This window comes from Canis lupus, chromosome 1 (genome assembly GCF_003254725.2).
Source record: "Canis lupus dingo isolate Sandy chromosome 1, ASM325472v2, whole genome shotgun sequence".
In the NCBI taxonomy this organism is placed as follows: domain Eukaryota; kingdom Metazoa; phylum Chordata; class Mammalia; order Carnivora; family Canidae; genus Canis; species Canis lupus.
In genome coordinates, this window is record NC_064243.1 from 4,002,019 (window position 1) to 4,026,535 (window position 24,517).

At 46.0% G+C, this 24,517-nt stretch overlaps 1 long non-coding RNA gene across 1 annotated transcript in view; it reads right to left on the minus strand.

Moving 5' to 3' along the window:
* Positions 1-390: 390 nt before the first annotated feature.
* Positions 391-24,517, minus strand: part of LOC118351185 (uncharacterized) — a 48,325-nt gene continuing 24,198 nt past the window's right edge. Inside the window, exon 4 of the long non-coding RNA XR_004806199.2 lies at positions 391-2,002. This is a non-coding gene — a long non-coding RNA (uncharacterized LOC118351185). The remainder of the gene's footprint in view (positions 2,003-24,517) is intronic.

A 24,517-nucleotide genomic window follows, 5' to 3' on the forward strand; every position in this document is an offset into this window, starting at 1 on the left:
CCACAAATGAAATACAATGTCTGAGATTTGTTTTTTCAAAGCCCATTTTTGGAGGGAGCAGCTGGGCAAGAGTGGATGATTGTCAGAGATGGGTGATAAGGACATGGGTTTCATGTTCTCTCTCCTCTTGTATTGGTTTCATTTTTCTATGAAAGATATTATAGATGGTCAGTGAGTGGGTCTTCCTGACTTGGAGTCTGTGCAGCCATCTCAGTCTTGCTTGTCCAAGGCACTGGTGTGAAGAGGAGACCTCAGCCGTCATGTGGTATCCTTATTCACAGGAGCATCCTGGGTTACTGTCCAAGATGTCTCTGTGTAAAAGACATAACACAGATGTGACACGTGATGTTCCCACCCCCCCCCCACCCCCAGTTCTAAGGAGAAGCTGGAAATAGATGCTATAAGTTCCTTCCCTGAAAGTTATGAACAGGCAGGTTTGCTTGGGGTCACAAGGACCTGGTCCTCCAGAAGGAGATCATGTACAAATGTGCACCTCCTTACTCATCATCCCTAACATACTGCAGCACTTTTATTTGTTTTATTTTAAAAACAAACAAGCTTGTGTTCCTTATTACAAACATGCATGTGCTTATTGTCAAAAAATCGACAAAAACACAAGCAAAACAAAAGTAAACTAACCAAAATCTCACCTTATATTTTTTTCAAAAATGAAAACAACTATATACAAATCTTCCACTAAGTAACTATGGAGAGGTTAGGGGGGAAAAAAAAATCCCTCCATGCTTTCCAGAATTGGGTTAAAAAGAGTTTGAAAATCTTAGCACCTCTCCTACTTGTAAAGAAATTAAAAGGGAACTGGGCCATGTTTTTTAGAGTTTTCTTATTTTAAAAGCAAATGGAAATATTTTAAGGGTTGCATAAGAATTTTGAATTCTGGAATGCAGCAGATGCCACTTCTCAGTGCTTTCCCGGCATGCCAGCCAGGAAGAGGGGAGGCCGTGCAATTCTCGGGGCCAGGTGGGGAGATTGGGAATGAAAATCAAATCCTTTTCATTTGATTTTTGGAATATGACTCTGGAAAAGCTTCCTAACCCACCTTCATCTCAGTTTGTTGGGCGTCCTTTTGCTAGGTGTTGTAATAACTAATCACAGAAGCAATTGCAATGTGACAGATATCGCATAAATGAAAGCTGCATTATAAATCTTGCGTAATGATCACTTGGCTAGGCTGCCCTCTGAAAATCATAAGCAATCTTTTAGTGAGCCTTGCCAATGCATTCCGCATATACACTTGTTTTGGAAACTAAAGAATTGTGATTCTCCCCAATGGGTTAGAACAATCGGACTTGATTCTGATTTTCTTACATAGGTGACATTTGTCCTTTGCTAATGTCAATTTAGCTGTTGAAAGAGGACACCTTTTTGGTGAACAGTTTATTCTTTCCTTTCCTTCATTTCCAGCCTCATTTTAGTTCCTGGACCTCAAGCATTTTTTACAATGAGCAGCAGAGACTCTTGATCTTGAGCAAATTAAAGAAAAAAACCCTATGTTTCCTAGGAGCACGTCTCCCTGGTACTAATCATTTGCCAATGAGGGGAGAGTCTAAGCGAATGCTGCACCGGAGACAGGTAAACCTGCCTTCTGTGTGGCAATGCTTTGCTTTCACATCCTTTTACCTTTCCTCAAGCAGAATAAATTACTATCTTTTTATAATAATTTTTAAATGTTTAGCACCTGAAAATAGAGCTGTGATAACACAGAATCTGGGAGGAAAAAATAAAGGGAAAACAGGACCATGTAGTAAAGGAAGAAAAAATGGTTTCTTCAGGTCAGTGTGAGAACATATTACACTGCCCACATTCCATTCCAGTAGGTACTTTGCATTTTGGCCTCTTGGCCACAAATTTGCTGGTGCTGTTCTGTTGACCTGATGCAGCTGTGAAGACGGTAGCCCCATAGGTGTGCATCCTGGTCCCCCTCGCCCTCCCCAATGCCCAGGTACACACTGGAGGGAGGTGGTGGGACCGTGAGATGATGCACCTGCGGAGAGACCAAAATGCATTTTCAGACCCAAAGGTAGAGATTGCAGTGAACTGGGAATAAAGGCAACCTGTTCACTCTTTCACCAAGAGCTGGGATCCTCTGCCCTGTGTGCACCTGCCTCACCCCAGCCTTCTGGGAAAACATACATGACTCCTGACGAGATCCCACACGGTGGGATAGGAGCATCCTGACCTGGACAGTGCTCAGGGCTTCTGATTTCTGTTCTCAGGGAGCTCTGGCACAGGTGGGAGCCCAGGGAGGACCAGGACGGTGGGGCCCTGGGCAGCTGGTGACCACACCTGACCTTTTCATCCACCTTTCCCTTTTCCACCTCTGCCTCTGGCTGCCTTCACTCAAAGGGCAAACTCAAGGTCAGAATCAGAAGCAGTGGCTCACACACTGAAACCACCTCACCAGCTGTTCAGACATCTCTCTGGCCTCCCAAAGGACCTCTTGCAAATCTCTCCCAAGGGACAGCTTGTCCCCTGACGCGCTTTTGTCCCATCCTCACTGGCCAGAGCCAGACTGATTGAGCTTTCTCCGTGTGTGTTGTTTATTTGGTAGTGTGAAGCCGTTCTGGGCACTGGGTTCCCCTCTACCCCACACACGGGAACGAGTATTCCACCAGTCACTGGGGAGGTGTTCTGACCCTTAGAGTCCTGCACGCATCAACTTTCTGCTCAGGTGCAAGCTGAAAGGTGGATTTGAAGAAGACATAAAAAAGACACATGTCATTCAGTTTTATTAAGTAGAAAGCTGATCACACGTGACCTCCTTAAATTGTTTTTATTTTACATATGTATGCAATTTTTATTTTATCTTTATTTATATGGATGTTACACTATTGATTCACATTTTATTTTTATGTCACTCTAATTACAGCCATGTATACTGTGTCCCTGAAACAACCCACACCAAACATTGCCCCCTTTTGAATTATTGTTTCAGCCACTATAACCTCACACAGGCCTCTTGCCTGTGCCCTGGGGTCACCAGGACAGCCATCAGATCTGATTGTTGAAACTGGGACTCCCCCCCGCCACCCCATTGCTGTGACCATTCCAGCCAAGCGGTGACTCTCAACCAGCCTCTGGACTCCCCCGGCTCAGGTTCGTTAAAGGCAGAGGGACACGAGAGGCTATGTCACCATTCCTCAGTGCTTTGAGGTGGACATCTGTCCTTGGACTCTTGAATGAACCAAAACAAATTGAGGGTCAGTTCAGGGGCATCGTGAGCACACCGGCACTGAGCCCGCCCGGGCAGACCTACCCTGCGTGGCTCTTCTGGCGTGTGCAGAGCTGCTGTGCTCAGCAGCTTGTGTCGATGCGAGAGAGCTGGGGAAAAGTTGGGGCCCAAATCATAGAGGATAATTAGAAATTCTTGCCTCATGTAGCCACAGTTTTAGCATCTAATAATTATTGTTTAAATGCAAATACTAGTCCCTGGGACTCCTTATGCATTTGAATCAATCTCTTAAAAACAATTGCTGCTCCAGATGAAAAACAATTTCTCAACAGCTGGAGAACATTTGCAGAAGGCAACTTTTAAAGAACAGAGCGGGAGAAAGACAGAGATAGACACAAAAGTAATCACCAGCCTCTGTTGTCTAAGGAAGGCTGAACCCTTCAGACGGGGTGCTCCTAATTACCACGCCTCCAGCTAGGCTCGCTGCCAGGCCGCAGGTAGACCAGCAAGTTAAGTCAGAATAGCATTTTGCATTGTCAGTGCAGTTAATCAAAAAATTACTCTGCCTTTTAGTTTATTTTTTAAGAGATTTTTTTTTTTTTTTTTTTTTTTTTACTCTTAGCCTCCTCTTACTGAGTTTTAAAGATGAACAAATGAAGGTTAGAGCATCAAGGACCTGTGTATGGGGAGTACAAGTCTTTCTGGGGAACAGTGTTTGGCATGGGTAATCAGGAAACCTCTTTCCATGGGGCCGAGCTGAAACACCACTCTCGGCTGGTAAAGTGGAGGGAGGGACAGACATGGAGGGAAGAGAAGGAGGGGACCCACCGCCAGCCCAACGCCTGTACAACTAGTTTGAAACTATCCATGTTTGCTCTCCAAACCACCCCCCCGCCAAAATGAGTTCTAGCCAAGTCCTGACTTTTTAAATTAGATATCTATGGCTCATGTCTTACTCTTTCTTATTTGCCACAGTCCTTGAGGATTCAAGTTCAACAACAATATTGCTCAGTGGTAAGACGAGAAGAGTAATGAAGATGATGGTAAAGGTATCTAGCAGTTTATAACACATACTACCTGACAGACATTGTTTTAGATGCTTCAACTTCCTTGGTTCTCATAAATCTTAACAGACAAATGTGGCCTATCACCCCATTCTACAGACAAGAAACCCGAGGTCCCCAGCAGTTCTGTAACTTGCTCAAGGTCAGAGGGCTAGTAAACGATAGAGCTGGCTTTTCACCCTGGACGTCGGATACCAGGAATTGTACTCAGTCATCGGTGAAAATTTTGGGCCAGTACTTAAATTCTGCTTGAGTGTTTTGTTCCCTGAAACCATGCTCACCACATGGAGGGCACACACCCCCAGCAAGATGACCCACTGGGAATCTACATGACGGGTTGGTAACTTCTCATGTGGCACAGCTAAACTGTGACTAGCTAAGTGGGCTTCCGGATTTCTTGTGTGGTTTTAACCAAATTTACCCTCGTAGAATGGGCAGGTGGCTTCCGAGAGGTTCATACAAAGAACAGGGGATTTGAAGAGGGTATGCGTACCACAGAGACCAGCCACAAGAGGCCAGAGGGAGCCCTCTGCACTCAGCCAGTTCACAAAACAAAAACATCAAACATATAGCCAGTGCTCCACTGTCGACGGCAGACCCTCCCTTGAGTTCATTCTGCACGCTGAAATATTAGTTAATGATAACAGGAGGCCATTATGATCAACAGGACATTTCATAGCTAAGCATCAAGAGCATGCATGCAAACCTCTACAGATTGAAAGCAAAAGTATGTTTGTACAATCAGTAAATTTCAAAAAGTCAAAGGCTTAAAGTTTTTTTTACCTCCCCTTCACTTTAATTTCTATGTCTATGTGTGCTTTACGATGCATCGAGGATATTAACATGAATATTATTTTATGGAATAATAAACATGCATATGAAGAGGGAAGTGCTCAAAAAAACTTCCTGATAGGATTATGCAATCAAAAGTTTGGATTGGAGCACAGAGCTAGAGTTTAGTCCACCCCATGGGTCTACTCTCAGGTAACCATGGTAACCCTAATCTGTGGCCAAGTGTCTGGCAAAAGCTTAGCAACCCAACCGGAGACAGAGGAGAAGGTGGACAGAACAGGCTGCTCCTCCTCCACCCCGCACAAGGTGGGGACCCCTCACCAGCGCAGGGCTCGCGTGCGGGCTGTGGAGCCGAGGGTCGACGGAGGTGTGGGGCCATCATTCCACATCAATGGAGTTCTTTGTACGGAAGGAAATACAAGGAATTGCCTCACAGAGTTGATCCTATTAACAATAGAACCAAAGCTAAGCGAGTGACTAATAAATTGTCTGAGGTCACAGAATTTTTTGCACAGAACATTCAAAACCAGATTTGCAAAGCAAGTTGTCATACTTCCAAAACTATCAAGAGAGAAAAATTATGTGCTCTTTTATACGAGGAAATAAAACCCCGGAAATGTAACAGAACTGCACACGAGAAGATAATAATGTTCCGATATTGAAAGGCATATATTTGGGTAATATTCTACGTAGGAAAAAAAAAATGTCATTGGGGGGAATCCAAGAATAAACTCCCAACACCCACACACAAGCACGATACAGCATTCACCCAAATGGATTTTCCTTTCTAAGATGCGAGATTTTTGTAGGGTGGAAGTTTTCCTTTCACTTTATTCAAGACGAGACGTGTAGAAGCAGAAGAATTTCCAAGCTGTCACTGTGAAGGACTTGAATAATACTTTGTGTCTCTCAAAAACTTGGTCAGGTAGGTGTTTCATACTGAAGATTTAAAGCGATTTCACCGGCTTTGCATTTTGTATTTTATAAATCATTAACAGGAACAAAGTACGAACCAAAACAGAAATACCCATTTCATAAGTGTGAAGACAGTTAACCTTTAAACAGATGGGTAATCCCAGACAGCTCTGTAAAATTAATAGAGCTTAAACCTGAGGTCTCAGAGCTGCAGAATACATCTTTGGAGACCATGTTTTTGAGATCATCATAAATCAACTTTTTTTTCTCACCGGTCCCTCATGCCTACCCAGGCTCCTGGAACTGCCGGGTTATGAATATGTATACTGTGGTGTCCTGACTGCTCCCGGCTCGGGCAGCAGAGGTTCTGAGGGTGTTTCCTCCACGGTCTGGGTTCCCAGTGGCCGCAAGGCCATGGTTGTGGTGGGACTGTGGCTGGTGGCGGTGCGGGAGCGGGACGTGTCGCTCGCTGCACCTTCGTGCGTGGCTCACTTTGGAGAAGCCTTTCCATTTTTTTGTCTGTAAACTTTCGCTTATTGAATCAAAGATATTGCGGAGGAGTGTTCTGCTTCCACGGCGCTGTGTTTTTCCACGGCCAGGTCGGGACAGACCGGAGAGGCCCGGCGAGTGCCGTGCAGGGCTCCGAGCCGGCCCAGCCTGCCGGGTGCCGTGGCCGTCCTCCGGGATCGCCGCCTCCGCGCTCGAGAAAGAGGCACTTGTCCGGGCTGCCCGAGACGACACACGCGGAAAGGCCGAGAGCGACCGGTCCGCACCGTCTGTGTCATCACTGCCCACCATTGAAGTCGGAGTTTGGAGGCCTTCCTTGAAAAACTTGGCTCCGTTTGAAAGGTGGCCACGGGCCCTACAAGGACGTGGATTTAAATGGAATTAAAGGCGGAGGAGTGATGTCAGCCCACTGCCAGCCTCAGCTACGCCAGTCCCGGAGCCTCGCTCCTTAGCGATTGGGAAGATGCTGGCCGTGGCTTCAGCACCAGGTTGGGCCGGGTCCCCTCGCCCTCGTGGGCCGTGGCCGTCAGGAGGCTTCAGGACCACACATGGCAGCTGCGCTCACAGAGTCCCAGGGACAGAAGCCCACGCCGTCCAAAGTCCGCAGGAGCGGTCCCTTGGTCCCTGCACTGTCAGGAATGAGAAGGATGGGACCCGGTCCTAACGGACAGAGTCAAGCAGCATTTGGTTCTTTCAAGGGAATCCCACCCGAGGAGGGGCCCTGAGAAGTGCACACGGACGCATTTGCAGCTATTCACTATGGGAAGTTAATGTCACAATATTGCCGCAACTGTCGGACATCCTAGAGCGGCAGGACTCCGCAGGGACCTGAGCAGAATACAGACGGAGGACAGAGGCACGCGACGAGCCAGGCCGGGCCGTGTGCACACACGCAGCTCGCTGCCACGCGAGCGTGGCCTCCCCAGCTACGCGCCCGCGCTCCAGTGGCACCTTCTTCCACCGAGTCTCGGCGGCGCATTAGCATAAATGCCATAAAATTTTGGCCCTGTATCTTCTTTATTATTTTTTATAGGTGTATAATTATTGAAAGGAGGCCATTACCTTTTTTATGGACTCGCAAGTCTCTCTGCCTCTGACTTTCCCATTCTGCCTGAGATCGCCGCAGTCCTGCGGCCCCACGTGGACAGGGGTGTGGGGTGCCCCGGGACGGGCCTGGGTGGGGCGGGGAGAGGAGGAGAGGGGTCCCCGCTGCAGCCCACAGGAGTGCGCAGCAGACCTCGGATTCCAGGACACCTGTCGTCAGGCGGCCAGCGGCCCACCCAGCCGCTCCCTTATGAAAGCACGGCTTTGAGAGCGATGCGTTACAACCCCAGGAGTTCTGAGCCATAAAAATCATAAAGAGTAACGTCCCATGTCTGGAAACAGAAACGATTTCTATGAGAATTTATGTATTCAATGTAATTAATCTGTATGTTTGGCACAGATCATCCCAGACCTTTCTTCTCTTGGTAATAATTAAAGCCCAGTTCGATGGATCTGTTTAATTAGAGCCCCAGATAAGCAGCCCCCACCCACCTCCATTTTTTTAGCCACCCCACTCAACAAAGAGTTAGGTTGCCACTGTCACCCCCATCACGTGCTTGTTCCCTCACCCTTTTTGTGTTCCCCCTTCTGAAAGAGCAGGTCAGCAAGGCAGCTCAACTTTCTGGGGTCCAAAAGATGGCACAGGCTCCAGGAATTGCTTTCAGGACACCTGCGTTTCCCACTGAGGCGCGTCAAGACTCACCTGGACTCACCGGGGAACCCCGACTAACCAAGAATGTTGTATTTAACAAGACGTTTCAGCCTTAGATGCTCCCCAAGCCTTTACGATGAAAATTTTCAATGTTGTCTCACTGGGGAAAAAGTGCAAAATCTGTGTATTTTGTGCTTTAACTGCTAACTGAAGCCACTTTAGCCTACGCCATCTCGGGAACCTCTGTGACTGCTGATGGTCACTCACACCTGAGTGTGAGTCTTTATGATGCGAGGGAGCTCTTGAGAGACAGCCCCATGCCAGCCACAAGGCACATAAACTCACGGGAAATGCAGGCCAATCTAAAGGGCGGGGACACAAGGAAGATCCAAACTGCTTGGAAACTTGGTGCCTGCGATACAAAAACATATCAGACGTGCTACAAAACACCATTTGTGGATGCTGCTTCACCCAGGCTTTCAACACAAAGACTCCAGCAGAGGTAACAGATGGGCCTTCCTCTTATCCTGACTCTAGTACCCTAAGGACATAGAGGTTTTGTTTCTTTTTCTTTCTTTTTTCTTTTCCTTCTCTTTTTCTTTTTTCTTTTTTCTTTCTTTCTTTTTTTAAAAAAAATAGTGTGGTTGCTTGGTGTTTATTTTTTCCTAAGCCACTGTCAATGGTTACTCGCGGCTGCCTCTAGTGAGAGAGCCAGTCCGCCTCTGGTTCCTAACCTCCCCCAAGTGGAAGAGACCAAGAAACCTGCAAGAAAAAGTGGATTCCACAGCTTTATGATCCTGTTAAATGACCAACAAAACGGTCTTGAAACTAAAATGGAAATACAGCCTCTTGCAATCTCTTTACGAGCATTCTCCCTGTCTGAATTTTCAATTGCCCTGTTTTATACTTGCCTTGGTCCTGTCACACCCCAGTTTTAGGGAAACCTGGCTCCTGCATTCATCTTTGCTCCCCTCGGGAAGCAAGTCAGCTTTCCGTGTTAGACGCAGTGACAGATAATTTATGCCCCCTGACTCGGGAGCCACACCCAGGGCCCCGTAGGCCTCATCTTCCTTCCTATAGAAGTTGATCCACAGCCTCACAGGTGGCCTGTCCTTCAAGGGAAAGGAGCTACACATTTGGCCTCCCAGATAATTGTCCAAGTGTTACTTGGTCCAAGCTGAGTGGTTGCTCTGGGCATAGGCATGAAGCATGATTCTGGCCAGAAAGACTTGGGAAGGAAGGGAAGGTTTTCCTCATTCTCCAAAAAGGGTACGAGACCTTCACTGTGGTGTGTGATGGCAAGAGGCGGGAAGAGCAAGATCCAAGACGGGAAGAATCTGTGTCCGAGCTGGAGCCAGGCTGCACCCAGAGTTTCCGTGACCAGCAGCTGGCTCTTCTAAACCATGCAGACCCACTCTGTGTCAGCCCCAAGTGCCAAGTATTCTCGCACCAAGAACCTCTACAGACAACTGTCTAGTCATAGATAGGAATGCAGACCCTGGCCCGACCTGGCGCAGGGAGCAGGGCCATGTCGATGCCACACTCCCACCTCAAGTCCCCGTCTGTGCTTCAGTGCAATGTCCCAATACCTACCCTTACCGTCAGCAGCCCTTAGAGCCACCAGGACAAATGATTAAGGGAAGAGCTTTGCAGCTCTAAAGATAACCAAGGAATGGCATCAGCTCCACTATGCACCTCAAAAGTAATATTCAATAATAAAGTTTTCAATTCCATTACTGAGTCGCTGAATAATATGGTTACTGTTAAACAAAATTTTATTGTCTGCATGTTTGTTCCATAAAATAAATATATATTTTATCTAATCCAAATTGCATCCGACTGTTACAATTCGTTAGAGGTGTTGAAGTGCTTTTCTCGCCATTATTTTGGAAAGTGCTTCCCTAGATGACGAACCGATATCGAAGCTCAGAAATTAAAGATTGAAAAGAGGGTCTGGGTCACCTGGGGGACCCACTGCCAGACTCCAGCGACAGACCTTCCACCCAAGCGACAGTCTCATAGAAGGGGAAGGAGGAGGAGGACGGGCCTTTCCATTTTGATAGCTTCTAGTCTCAGGCACCTATGCCCTAAAGAAATATCCTCCCTGAGCATGAGGGTCTTACTGTTATTGTCAAATACATCCCCCTTTTAATTTGATGAAGGACAGAAAAAATAAAATTTAACTACCCTAGGCCAACCTTCCATGTAGAGTTCATTCACCACAAGTCATAGTAAAATATTAAATCCCTCTACCCCAAGAACCATACTCCTGTTTGAAAACCCATTTTTTGAGGGAATCGAGTCTTTCAATCTATAACTAAGGAAAAAATTTAAATGGAAAATAAAATCTTAAATTTGTATTTAGTATACATGGTAGGTAAAGAATGTTTTCTTAGAAGGTCTTGAAAAAAAAAAAAAAAAAGATTAGCCCAGCAGATAATTGAATAGTGCCCAAAACTACGAAGTTGGAGCACACCTCCCTCCACAACTTGCCTATACCAAGAAACCCCACATGTGTAAACTCATTTCTTATCATGCCACCTCAGTGCTGACCTGAGAAAGAGATCTGGTGGCTTCCGAGCTAGACCCTCACTGCCATTAGTGCCATGAATGTGGAGCTTAATGGGAAATTAGGGTCACTGGCAGAGGTACATACACAGGCCATGTCTATATAGCAGGACTCCTGCTTTGATCAAATATCTTGGGAGGATCACTGGATTGTCACCAAAGACAGTCTAGTGCCATGAGGTGCAAATGAGCCTCCTAGAAATACACATTCTGGATAAATTCAGGAAAATGTAAGAATGTGGTCTAAGGCCAAGGAATGGGAAAATAGGTGGGAGGAGAAATAATTCCAACCAGAGCTTGGTGACCATCCCTCAGATGAAGTGCTTGGCCCAGTACTTATGGTTCAAAGTGTGATTCACCTACAGCAACAGAGCTGTGACACATCTTTCTCTGTCATCCCGTGGGCATGTGGGATGTGAGTGAGCAGAACACTACTCATGGACTGCAAGGTCATTAGCCTGAAAGTCAGGCATATGGTCCACACTTCTCCCCAAAGATGCAGAGATGGAACTGTCACCCTGAGGATCCTGGCCACTGTCGTGGCATCCTAGGACATGGCAGGGCTCTGGGACTGCACAGGTGGGCTGCCCCTCAAGGCCTCCCTCAACCCCTTGGGCCTTGGACTTGATAACTCAGGTGCAGGCACCCACAGTGACAGAGATATCACCTCAGCAAGAGGGACAAGAGACAAGATAGCCCATGGGCACCACAAGGCAATCAAGGAGTTCCTCTAAAATCTTCTACAACCACAGGTCTCCAACGTTTTGATCTTAGGACTCCTTCATGTATTACTATAGAAAGCCCCAGATAACTTCAGTTTGTGTGGGTTATAACTATTGATATTTATCACATTAGAAATTAAAGCTGAAAACTTTATGATTTGTGAATTCATTCTAAAATAACAGTGGAAAAATCATAATACATTATTATTGCTTTTTTATGAAAAATAACTATTGTTTCAAAAAAACTAGTGAGAAGAGTATGTCGCTTTACACTTCTGCAAATCTTTTTAAAATCTGGCTTAATAGAAGGCAGCCGGTTCTCATCTCTTTCTGCTCTTGGCTTGTTACAGTATCATCTGTCACTAACCTGTGGAAAATTCACTTTTGAAAGAGAAAATTACATCTCAATGTTATTAGAATAATTTCAACCTCACAGATCTCCTAAAGGTATCTTGGAGACCCTAGGACCATTTTGAGGACCGTGCATGTTAGCTGTCTAGTAGAACGGGGTTATTGTGCTGTAGTTGGGTCCTCGGTCTATATGGTCGGGAACACACAGGTGACATTCATACAGCCAGGTTTTGAGCTTCGAACTGGCTTCAGTTACTGAAGAGTGGTTCTCGAGGCAGCTTCATGGTGTCTTGGGCCATTCCCGCTGCTGTAACAAAATACCCCAGACTGGGTAGCTTGTGAATAATAGAAACCTATTGATCACAGTTAGTTCCGGAGACCAGAAGTCCAAGATGAAGGTGCCAGCATGGTCAGGCGCCTCTCACCAATGCTTATGGCATCCTCTTGTGGCCCAAGGGGCAAGGGAGCCCTCTGTGGTCTCTTTTATAAAGGCAAGAATCTCATGAATGAGGACTCCACCCTAATGAATATCCACCTCCCAAAGACTCCACCTCCTGACACCACCACCCTGGGGTTGGAATTTCATCATAGCCATGGGTGGGGGGGTCACAAAGACTCAGTCTGTGTTCCCTCGACAGTCTGCTTTCCTCATTTCCAGGTGTGGGGTATCAAACACCCTCCCAAGTGTCCTGACAAAGAGCTGATCATCTTCTTTTTGTAGGGGCCACAAAGTTGGGAGGAACTGATTGTTCTGGATTAGCTTCTAACTACTGATGGCCTCACATGTCATCTAACCCTGTAAGTAAGACACAACCTGAAGAAAAGAAGTCCAGAGTCAGAAAGGCCATAGTACTCAATTCTCCTAATGACGCACAGAGAGTTAAAAGAACAGTAAGGACTCGGTAAGTCTACCAACACCAAAACCCAAAAGTTCTGTTTGCCGCAGAACCTCCCCCGCTACACATGGCAGGAGGTGACAAAAATGCTGGTAACCAGAAGGTATGTCTTTGCAGTTTATAAAGGATCTCGAACCTTCTATCCCATATTTTTTGGGCAGCAGCCACCGGTCAAATGTCCTCAGGGCTGGATTCGGATGACATGGTGTCATCCTCTGCCCCGAGAGATCTCAAACAGCAGCCAGGCTCCTGAGTGTGGGGTGCCGGAGGAGGGCGGCCTACCGCGGATGGGTCAGGGAAGAGGACATCTCTGAGCAGGTGGCATTTGAGCTCCGCCACCAGCAGCCCTTGGAGGTGGATATCCATTCAGCCGAGGTCACAAGCCAGAAGAAGGGGTCTCCGTCCACCAGGCTGGCTGACCCCACCGTTCCGTCCTCACACAGAATCCACAGGACACGCCACCCGGGCCGAGTAGCTCCCTGAACACCTGCTACAACACTTCATCACAAAGAAAAATCAGGGCCATTCTTAAGGACGTGAAGCTTTATGAAAGTAAATTCTCAGTCTTTCTTTCCTCAGATACAGGAAGAACACTGGGCCTCTCCTTGGCCAAAGGCCCCCAGGTCTGTTCCATCTTATGAGGAATCCTGAAGGCAAACCATGGGGAAAAAACAAGCACCAACAGCAAGCAAAGAAGTGCCCCTGGGGCCACCTCACACATCTTTCCTGTCCCATTGAAGGGTAGTGATCAGATGCGGAAGGGACAGCACCATTGTCACACAAGCAGTGGACACAGTATCTTCTAGAACATTCTGGACAGAAGCGAGCCACCAAGCAGGCCTGGCCCCTGCCCGGAGCTGTGAAGACACCAGGCCCGTGGAAGAGAGGAAGCGTCCAGCCTCCAGAACCATGCGACCTCCAGTCCCAACCTCTAGGTGTCCTAAGTTCATCCCCTGGGAAATAGAGACCCTAAAGCTGCTCCTCGTTGTTGGAAGAGCCAGGAGATGACGTCTGTGAGACTATAACTAAATACCATTCCACTAGCCAGGGGTTAGCTGCAGCCCACAGCGCATTGTGTGGAAACTCTCAGGTGCCTTCTGTTGGAGGGATAGAGCCATCCGTGTTGAGGAAAAGCAACCAAAGATGCATAAACACATTTTCTAACCATATTAAATAGCCTTGAGTTTCAGTAGGTACCTAGTTACATGCGTTCCATCGTCTCTGTAAATTGTGCTTCATTGAGAAACACAGGCATGCCTCCTCATTGCCCTGTACACATGTGGCCAGGTGCACTCACGTGTGTACTTGAAGTTCTAATAAAATAACATGGTGTGATCTCATGTCTTCAGATGTTAAGGGAACTTGACTTTCATTGTATTTTTTTCCTTCTTTTTGTCTTTTCCTTCCTTCCTTCCTTCCTTCCTTCCTTCCTTCCTTCCTTCCTTCCTTCCTTCCTTCCTTCTTTCCTTCCCTTCTTTCCCATCATAAGAGTGCTATTTGTCAGAACCTGGGAACAGAATAATGCCACCATAGAAAAGAAATAGTCTGGTGACCTGCTTCTTCCACGAGATGTGGATGGGTGCTTTTGAATTACAGAAAAGCCTTCTGCTTTCTGAACTACAGAGTAAAGAGGTGGAAAAACAACAACAACAACCCAGTGCTTTCACATTTTACACATGCTCTCTGGGTATATGGTGCAGAGCGCCGTGAATGGGGACAGGATTCAGTATAAATCTCTTCTTATTTTGTGTTTCAGAAGGTATGCAATAGAAAACCCATTCGAACAATAAATGCTAGTCACTTGAGGTCCATAGCTTGTTTTGTAGCTAAGAAAATAAAGCCTCCGCTCACCCTTGGCCAACTGAATTACATTTTATGCTATTATTAATGCGTTGCAAGACTTTTTTTCATATCAATTTGAAATTATACATCTGGGAAATCCCAGCACAACAGCAGTCAATGCTTTGTTTCTCTGTGTGGCCCTCTGCAATTACTAGAATGTGCAACTATAATTTAGCTCAGGTAAAATTCAATCAGTCACCCCAAGCACAAAGAAATCTCCATCTCCCAGGGAAAAGGAGGAGGAGAGGGAGGGAGGGAGGGGGGGAGGAAGAGGAAGAAGCCGGGGAAGGAGAAGGAGAAGAAAGGAGAAAGAGGGAAGACCCGAGAGAGAGGGGGTTTCCTGCAAAGGGCGCGGGGAGCTGTGGGGGTTTCCCAGATGAACTGATGGCAGTATGTAGATTCAGGCTGTGCGGGCAGCGGAGGAGCCAAGCCGAGAGGGCCAGCCGGCTCCGGGCTCCGGGATCCAAGCAAGGCCCACACTTGCTTCGCGGCCCGCTTGGATCCTTGCAGAAATATAACGTTCTTTGTGCTAAAAATAGAGAGGAAAAGAAAGAAGGGAGATTTTTGCGGCCGTGCTAGGATTCACAGGGAGAAGCTGGGAGGCGAGCAGTAGGTACACTGGCCGGAGACCATCGTGTGACGTCAGGAAAACCTGTCCCCAGAGGTGGCCAGAAGCGGGACGGGGAACCCCAATGCCTCACACTTAGGCCTTTGGAGAGAGCCTAGCATGGGGGGCTTGTCTTTGTGTCCCGTTGCGTTCCGTCCTTGCACAACTTTTGCAGGTGGCCCGGGCTGGGCTGTGAATCAATATTCCTAGACTTCAGGAGGGTTTTGAATTCTGCAGTTGTTTCACTGACCTCATGCAGCAGAGGGGAGATGGTTTAGCAGTAATCACTCGGAGCCAACCCTCCCCTCCTCACCACTGACAGGACAGTACCCATGTCACACGTGTACTTGCCTTTGGAGGCAATGCTTTGGTTTATTATCATTTTTTTTTTTTTACCAATATGTTTGCTTCTAGTCACATGACATTGTAAGCTCATGCTTTGATCTCTTCGTGGCGCATAAAGCCAGCAGTGAGAGGCAAAATATTTTTAATTAACCCTTTTATTTTGAGATGATCATAGATTGACCTGTGGTTGTAAGAAATAAGACAGAGAGAGCCATGTACCTGTTATGCTCTGTTCCTCCACGGTGACATCTTACAAAACTATATCATAACCAGGAGATTGACATTGATCCAGTCAAGATAACATATTTCCAAACCCACCAGGATCTTCATGGTGCCCCACGTGGTGACACAGTCTTCCTTCCTGTCCCCGGCCCACCACTAACCCCTAGAAACCACCAATTTGGTGGTTTCAGTGTCATTTCAGTTATGTTATATGAATAGAATCATGCAATATGTGACCTTTTGGGACTGGCTTCTTTCACATAGCATAAACCTCTAGAGATTCACCCAGTAATCCAATAACATACTCCTTTTCATGGCTTAAGTACTGCTCCATGCCATGGTTGTGCCCCTATGTGTGCAATCACCCACCAGCGAAGGACATCTAGGTTGTTTCTAGGTTTTGACTATTACAAACAAAACCAGTACAAACCTTCACATGCAGGTTTTTATGAGAACATAAATTTTTATTTCTCTGGGATAAATGCCCAGGAGTGATATTATTGGGTCATGAAGTAGTTACATGGTTAGTTTTTTAAGAAACTGCCAAATTATTTTCCAAAGTGGCTGTGATATTGTACATGCCCACCAGCAAAGTCTGAGTGATCATTTCTCCTCATCCTTGTCAGCATTTGGTGCTGTCATTATTTTTTTTTATTTTAGCCATTCTGATGGGTATATAATGTCTTGTTGTGATTTCAATGTGCATTTCCCTGACAGTTACAGATGCTGAACATGTTTTCATGTGCTTATTTGTCATCACCTTTTGGGTGAAATGTCTCTCTCTGGCTTTTGCTCATTTTCTAATTGGATCTTCGTTCTTTAACTTTTGAGTTTTGAGAATTCTTTACATATTATAGATATTTAGTCCTTGCCAGCAATGTGGCTTGCAAATATGTCCTTCAATTCTGTAAATTGTCTTTCATCCTCTTAGGATCTACCACAACAAGAGTCTAAAATTTTTATGAAGTCCAATTTATCCATTTTCCCTTTTGTAACTTTGGTATCAAGTCTAAGAACTTTTTGCTTGCTAGTATATTACAAAGATATTCTGTTTTTTTTTTCTAAATGTTTTATTCTGCATTTAAATTCCTGATCCATTTTGCATCAATTTTTGTACGACGTGTGAGATTTAGGTTGAGATTTTTTTTTTTCCTATGGGTGCTCAATTTCCCCAGCACTACTTCTGGAAAAGGCTAATATCTCCTTCACTGAACTGCTTTTGCATCTCTTTCAAAAGTCAATTAAATGTACATGTAAAGGAAGGGATCTATTTCTGGACTATTTGTTCTGTTCTCTTGATGTATGTGTCTATCCCTCCAAAACATTTTTGAAAAATCTAGAAAAATCTAGTCAAGTTCAAATACACAATGAATAGCTATGTGGACCAGAAATAGAAAGAAGAAAGAAAAAGAAAGAAAGAAAGAAAAAAAGAAAGAAAGAGAGAGAAAAGAAAGAAAGAAAGAAGAAAGAAAGAAAGAAAGAAAGAAAGAGAAGAAAGAGAGAGAGAGAAAGAAAGAAAGAAAGAAAGAAAGAAAGAAAGAAAGAAAGAAAAGAAAGAAAGAAGAAGAAAGGAAGGAAGGAAAGAAGGAAGGAAGGAAAGAAGAAAAAGAAAAGAAAGAAAGAAAGAAAGAAAGAAAGAAAGAAAGAAAGAAAGAAAGAAAGAAAGAAAGAAAGAAAGAAAGAAAGAAAGAAAGAAAGAAAGAAAGAGGATCTGGAGAAGTTTTCCCTTCCAGAAACGTCCAAGGGGCTACACATCTGTGAGCGTGGAGGGAGTGGGGAAAGCACACACACACACTCAGGCCAAGAGTTGCTACACCTGTGGTACCCCCGATCTTGGGAAGGGATAGGAGAGCCGTGCCGTGACACAGAGGCAGTGAGGACAGAGAATCCATGGAGAAGAGGAGCCTACAGACTACGTTTCACAGTCTGTGTAACCTAAACAATACAGAGAGCCAAGTCAGCAGTCAAGGCGTGAGATCACTCCCAAGGACACGGAAAACATTCATTCCAAAACGGTTTTAAAATACATATGCGTAAGATTCAGAAAAGTAAAGGAAGGAATATGACCCAAGAAAGGAGCCTGATTATCTATTGCCACAATAATGCTGCATGACAACAACAAAAACACGCAGAACCTTGAAAGCATAACAAATAAGTATTTGTCGCTCATGCGTCTGGGTGGGCCTCACAGCTCTGCCAATCTCGACGGGGCTACATTTTGTGAATTTTAAAAATGATGAAGCAAATGTTCTAGACCCGTTTCATCCTCAATCTGATTGTGAATTTAAAAAATGAATAAAGCTGACCGTCGGCCATGAAAGGTTTGAGAATTGTTGCTCTAGAGGCACGAGGAAGGGGGGGGGTGAAGAGGAGGGTTCATGGCAGAGTCAGAGTAGACTGAGATCCCTGCCTTTTTCTGAGGGAAGTGAGAGATCAAGAATAAATTTAGATTTAATTAGAAATTTGTCCATCTGCTTAGAGGTATTAGATGAGAGTTTGCCAGGTTTTTCAAGCCATTTAGGGCTGTTTGAACAATTAGCATTACTAACAAAATAAACTCGTGCCCAATGGAAGATAGTATATTTTGCCATTAAAAGTCATCAAAGTAAGTTTCTCGAATCCTGAATGTCTTGCAATTACCTTCTAATGTATTTTGCATATTTTTAGACAGAAATAACTTCGCACTTACAAAGCGAATAGCTCTGAAAAGAGTCTGCTGATGCTTCTGCTGGATTTGAATAGTGATCAGAACTGGGGGAAGGTCAATTAAGCCAGCATACTTCCCTGGAAGCCTTTTTTATTAACAGCAATGTCTTCTGCCCTCAACCAAACTTGTTCCGAGCACAGCCTGGCCACCCAGGTATTATAAACATTCTGTTGAACTTTTAGGATAATATTCCACAGCACATAAATGTGCGTAACTAATCTTTTTTTTTAGAAAAAGTTTAAAATAAATGTGGATTCTTACACACCTCATTACTCTCTAACTTCAAGTATAACAAGCAAAGGCGTTAGGAGTGAGGGAGGGTTCAAGCAGGCTTTGTAGGGGGATGGATGGTCAAACAGGATTGCTACTGTTTTTTTTTGTTTTGTTTGGTTTTTTCATAGCATTTCTCCTGATAGTTAGAAGCTATGCCTGTTCCCCAAGTAAAATTTGGGGAAATGTTCAAGAAGTAAAACAAAATCTCCCATAGTATCAGCACAGTGTCTCCTTGTGGCCTCTTCCTCCGTGTGGGCCACCATCTTGGTGAGTGCCGCCCACGTGCTCACCATGTCAGGTGCACTTGACACCTGCGATGTCCCCCCAGGCATGTTGCTCTTGAGGAAAAGAAGACCCAGGGATGCAAGCTTCTTATCAAAGTCACACAGCCAGAGGCAGGCTGGTTCAGATGCGAGCAGGGTGGCAGCCTTAGGAGCTGTGGTTTTCCCTAACACTGTTGTCCTCCCCTCCCGGAGAGGTAAGTATTGTTGCTCTGCCATTTTCCAGATGATCCACTGAGGCTCCAAAACGCTAGCACATAGACACGGGACGCAGCTGGACTCTGGACCGAGGCCGTCAGACTCCAAAGTAGCTTCTCTTCACCTCTCATTGTGGTCACCGCGAACCACAGTGGGGTAATCTAAGGAGGACGGTGGCCTCAACGTGACGACAGAGAAGAGGAGACTCTCGGGTCCAGACGGAGGAATGGGCATATGTGATTACTGCCACCTGCCTCCTCTGAGGTTCTCAGGGGGAAAAGTGCCGAAGAACAAAGACTAAGGATAAGAAAGATGAAAGGAAGGGCAGGGAGGGGTGAGGAGGGGGGGGCGGGGGGGAGTTGGAAGGGGGCCGGACAGGGGAGGGAGGGAGAGTGGGATCCTGTAGATGTAATAATTTCTTCATTTGTTTTGGCCCCTAGTTTAGAAACAACATACTTTTTAGGTGCTATCAGTTTTTTAAATTAGTAAATCTTAATTTAGCGGAAACAACCCTCATTTTCCACGTGTACATAAAATGGGTTTACAAAATATGTAAGTCACGTCAGCATCGTAAGCAGCACGAGCTGGCGGGAATGTGGTCGGGAACAGGCTCAGCGCCCCGGGAGTGGGGACTGGCTGTGACTGCAGAGGGGCAGGGACCTGCGGGGTTGCCGCCGACCACAGGCCCCGGCACCGGGGAGGAGGCCTCAGGTGCCCCCAACAAGTAAGGCTCTTCCCCACAGCCTCGGGGCAAGTAGAACAGCATCAGCTTTGAATTATTGTCTTAAAAAGCAATTGGAAACTTTAAGAAAAAGAAAAAAGGACCCCAAAAAAGTGACAATACAAAGCCAAGGGGTTTGTGGTGGCATCAGCCTCTTCCCCATGTAGTCCTGGTTTTTGACCATCCCATGCTGGCCTCTGCAGGTGGCTGGTCCCACCTCGGGCCACCGTGCTCCCCACCGTGCCTCGAAGAACGCGACCCCGGAGATTGGTGACACGGCCGGGCCCATGGCCAACCCCAGAGCTGCCCGCACTCCTGGCAGGACCCCCGGGCTTCCCCACCACGGCAGTGCCAGCCTCCCTCATGCACCTGCCAGGCCAGCCCAGAGCGCTGGGCCTCCTCCGGCCCATGGCCCGCACCCTGACTCCAGCCCCATCTCCCCTTCTGTGACCCCAGGACACACTCTGCCACCAGAAAACCCCCTTCTCCTCAGCCTGTGGCCACCATCTGCCCCTTCACTGGCCTCACACCCGGCTATGACCCCAGCACCACTGCCCACAGCCCCCTGCTGGAGAGCGAGCCCTCTTTGCCTCTGGAGGTGCACCCCCCCCCCAGCACGGGGCCTGAACCACCTGCCCTCACGCCACAGCGCTGGCTACCCTTCCCTGTGAACGTAGCCTGGCAGCCGTCTACTGACTACCACGTGGCCTGCTCCCTGAGCTCTATCCCACTCCAGTGGTGGTTCTTCGAGAGTCCAGTGTCCGTGGAGGTGACCTTCCCAGTGCCCTGGCCTCTCAGCTTCTAGATCCCATCTGCTCCAGTGGCCTCTTTCTCTGCCAGTTTGCTCACTCCTCAGACTGTGCATTGCCCAATTATGTACCCCTCTGCCATGTCAGCATTGAGTAGCATCCTCCAGATCTCCTCTTCCTGCTTTTCTAGCTCATTCCTTCCAGTTCTCCAACCCTGATGATCCTTCACACAACCCCCCTCCCAGGACCAACAACCCATAGATCTATGGGTCAGTGCCCCTCATCTCTGCCCTAGGGCCCTCACTCCTCCTTCCTTGGCACTATTTACATCCCTGACCCTTCTTGTGGGCTCAGTTAGCATGCTCTCTCCCTCCCTCAGCACATGGCTTGTGCCTTTATCTCATTCTGGTCTTCGCTCTGGGTGAGGTCCTCCCCCCGGCAACGCTCTCAAACCCCCACACATGTCTATCTGCCTTCCCTGCTCCACTTGTCTCTGTTTATATCTGTACCTTATGTATTCCGTTTAATTTCTATCTCTCCACGATGGGATATAAACTCCCTTGGGCAAGGGTCTGGGGCAGTTTTATCCACCACTATGTTCTCAATGCCTAGAAAAGTATCTGGTTCATAATACCCATGTAATAAATAAGTGTGACTGAATGAATTAACTTGACTTTAGGGAACTGACATCTTTAAAGAACTCAGCTAATTTTGATGCTGGTCCAGGAGGCACCCTCTGGGCCTGCAGAGACGGAAATGGTCCTCGTTTTCTCCTCGGCCCTTACTGAGCACTATTTATGTAACACATAAACACAGCCTTTTCATTTTAAACTTTGGGAAGCCACCTTAACGAATTTGTTTGTGGTTGTAGGGACATAATGTAAATGTTAACAACCTTATAAAATTGCAGCTGACACAGAGCAGGATGTGGAAGAAAGGTAGGAGTGTTAATATCTTCATCTCACAACTTAGGGAGTCACATTGATGGAGCAAGAAATGAAGGTTTTTATTTGAAGTCACAAGGGCAGCCATAAGAAAAACTAAAAATAACAACAGAAATAGCAAACGCTGTGAAGAGGTCAAGAAGAGGAGGTTAGTGGAGGTAAGCTGAACTTTTATTTCTTCACGTTGGAATGCATGTTGGTTAGAGCACAAACCAGGCCTCTGAAATAAGGAGATGGATGACAAGGGCTCAAACAAGACAAGAATTCATTTTCCTCTCGAGTGGCAGCCTGGGGATCCCTGGGGGATCCAGGCCAGGAAGGGGTCTTGACACTCCAAGGTCCTTCTAGAACCAGGACCCTCTGTTTCCTGACACTGCCACCCCTACAGCATTGCCCTGGTCCGCTTGAATGGAGCTGGGTCATCACCCTCAGGAAGGGGAGGGAGAAGGTGAAGGACAAGGACTTCACAGTATATTTTTGCTCACACCCTGGTGGCCAGATCCTAATCACAGAGCCAGAGCGAGCTGCACCTACAACATGGGAGGGAAGGGAATGAATGAATATCGATAATGACAAGAATGAATATAATGAGAAGACTAAAAAAAAAAAAAAATGAGAAGACTTAGACACAATGAGCTAATAATAGATATGACACAAAGTTAGAAACAAAAAAGTGTATTCTTCAGATTTACATTAAGTTGGGACAGGCTAGGCTAAAGCTGCGATAATAAGCAATCCCAAATCTCAGCTGCTTCAGAAAGAAAGTTTTCTTCATGTTCATCCTCACATGTCTGCTTGACGTCGTCCTCATTTAGGGACATAGGCTCATGGAGCTGGGTGTTAGCACAAGGGAAAGGAATCATGGGAAATCACTGTGCCCCTCAAGAAGTCCCAACCCCCAGTAGCTCATAATGTGACTTAACTTGGATATCGGGTTGGTGCGGGTATCATTAGTTAACATGAAGTCATACTGGGTTAGGTGGACCCTAAATCAAATTTGACAGGTGTTCTCATAGTCAGAAGAGAAGATGCAGACACAGACACATGGGAGGCCATCATACAGAGAAGGCCACGTGATGCCAAGACAGAGATGGGAGGGATGTAGCTACAAGCCAAGGGACGCCAAGAGTGCTGGGGACCACCAGAAGTTGGAAGATGGAAGAAGGCCTTCCACTAGAAACTTCGCAGGGACAGATGCCCTGATGACATTTTGATTTCAACTTCTGGCCTCCAGAACTGTGTGATACAATAAATTCCTGTTGTTTTAAGCCTCTTAGTTTGTGGTACTTTGTTGTGGCAACCTCTAAGAAACTAGTATAATCATGTGCCAGCCCTTACAGGCTTCTGCCTAGAACTAACTCAATAATCCCTCTCACGTTCCATTGGCCGTAGCAAATGGTGGCCACATCTGATCCAAGGGGGTTGGGAAGCCCAATTCTATCATGTGCCTGGAACATCAGTGAACAGTATTAACAAGTAACAGAAAGTAAGGCTGAAGAGTTACCAGTTAGGAGACGGGGTGGGGTTGATGCCTTGACTCCAAGAGACTCCATGCCCATCATGATCCACGAGGACAGGGCCCCCTGGAGTTGTGCAGGGGCCAATCAGCATGGCTGTACACAGCAGCCTAGGGGCTGGGTGGTGATCTGTGAGCTTCTCTGTCTAATTAGATTTTCTTTGAGAGAAATATGTTTTCTTATGCTTGGCACAGGATTTATCATGACTAAACATTATCTTTTTGACTTAATGAAAAGGAGGCACCATAATCATCCAGCCATGCAAGAAGCAGGTAGAGTGCAAAGGCCCAAGCTTGGTGGTCACATCTATCCACCTTCACACACACACTCTCACAATCCTCAGTGATCTCAATGACCTCAAGCAGGCTGCTTCATGGCTCCACACTTCTGTAAAATGGGGGCGACATCTACCTAGGTAGGAGGGTCTTTGGAGAAAATGATAAAGATTAGTGTCTGCTGATAGAAAACATATATCGTGATAGTTAATCTTATGTGTCAACTTTACTGGGCTAAGGGATGCCCAGATAGATGGCAAAACATTGTTTCTAGGTGTGTCTGTGAAGGTGTTCTGAGGAGAACCAGCATTTGGATCAATATACTGAATAAATAAGGTTGTCCTCACCACGGAGGGTGGTTATCATCCAATCCACTGAGGGCTTGAATAGAAGGTGGAGGATATCCATCTTCTCCTGTCCTCAGATATCTGTGCTTCTGGTTCTTGGGCCCTCAGATTTGGACCCCAGTTCTTCAGCCTTCAGACCTGGATTGAATTACACCATCTGCTTTCCTGGTTCTCCAGCTTTTGGACAACAAACAGTTCCTGGGCCTTCTGGTCCTCCAAAATCAAGTGAGCCAATTCCTATTATATGTGTGTGTGTGTGTGTGTGTGTATTCCTATCATATATATTCCTATCATACCTTTATTATATATTATATATAATAAGTATATATACATATACATAACATAGTCTGTTTTATATATGTAAAATATATAAATATGCATAGAGAATATGTATATATCCTATTCTGTTCTATATATGTAATAAATACATATAAATATATATATTATGTATATCATATTCTTTTTTCTGGAAAACCCTAACACATGTATATTATATGTGTGTATGTGTGCATTTTTAAACATCACCTAGCAATCAAACATAGTATTTCCTTTGATTTGTGATTCAGTATCTACTCAACCTTAGAGTTACCAGAGTCATGCAGAATACAACAAGATGTCCCTTATGGGTCTTAGCATTGGTTAAAAATCTCCCATTTACTGTTCTCAAAATCACCTAAAGCAGAGAGTTTGATCCAAGGTCTGGGGGCCCCATAAGAGATTATTTTGTTAGGAATCTTGGCCCAATATTGATTGTGGATTTGATCATTAGAACCTGTCACGGTTTTGGA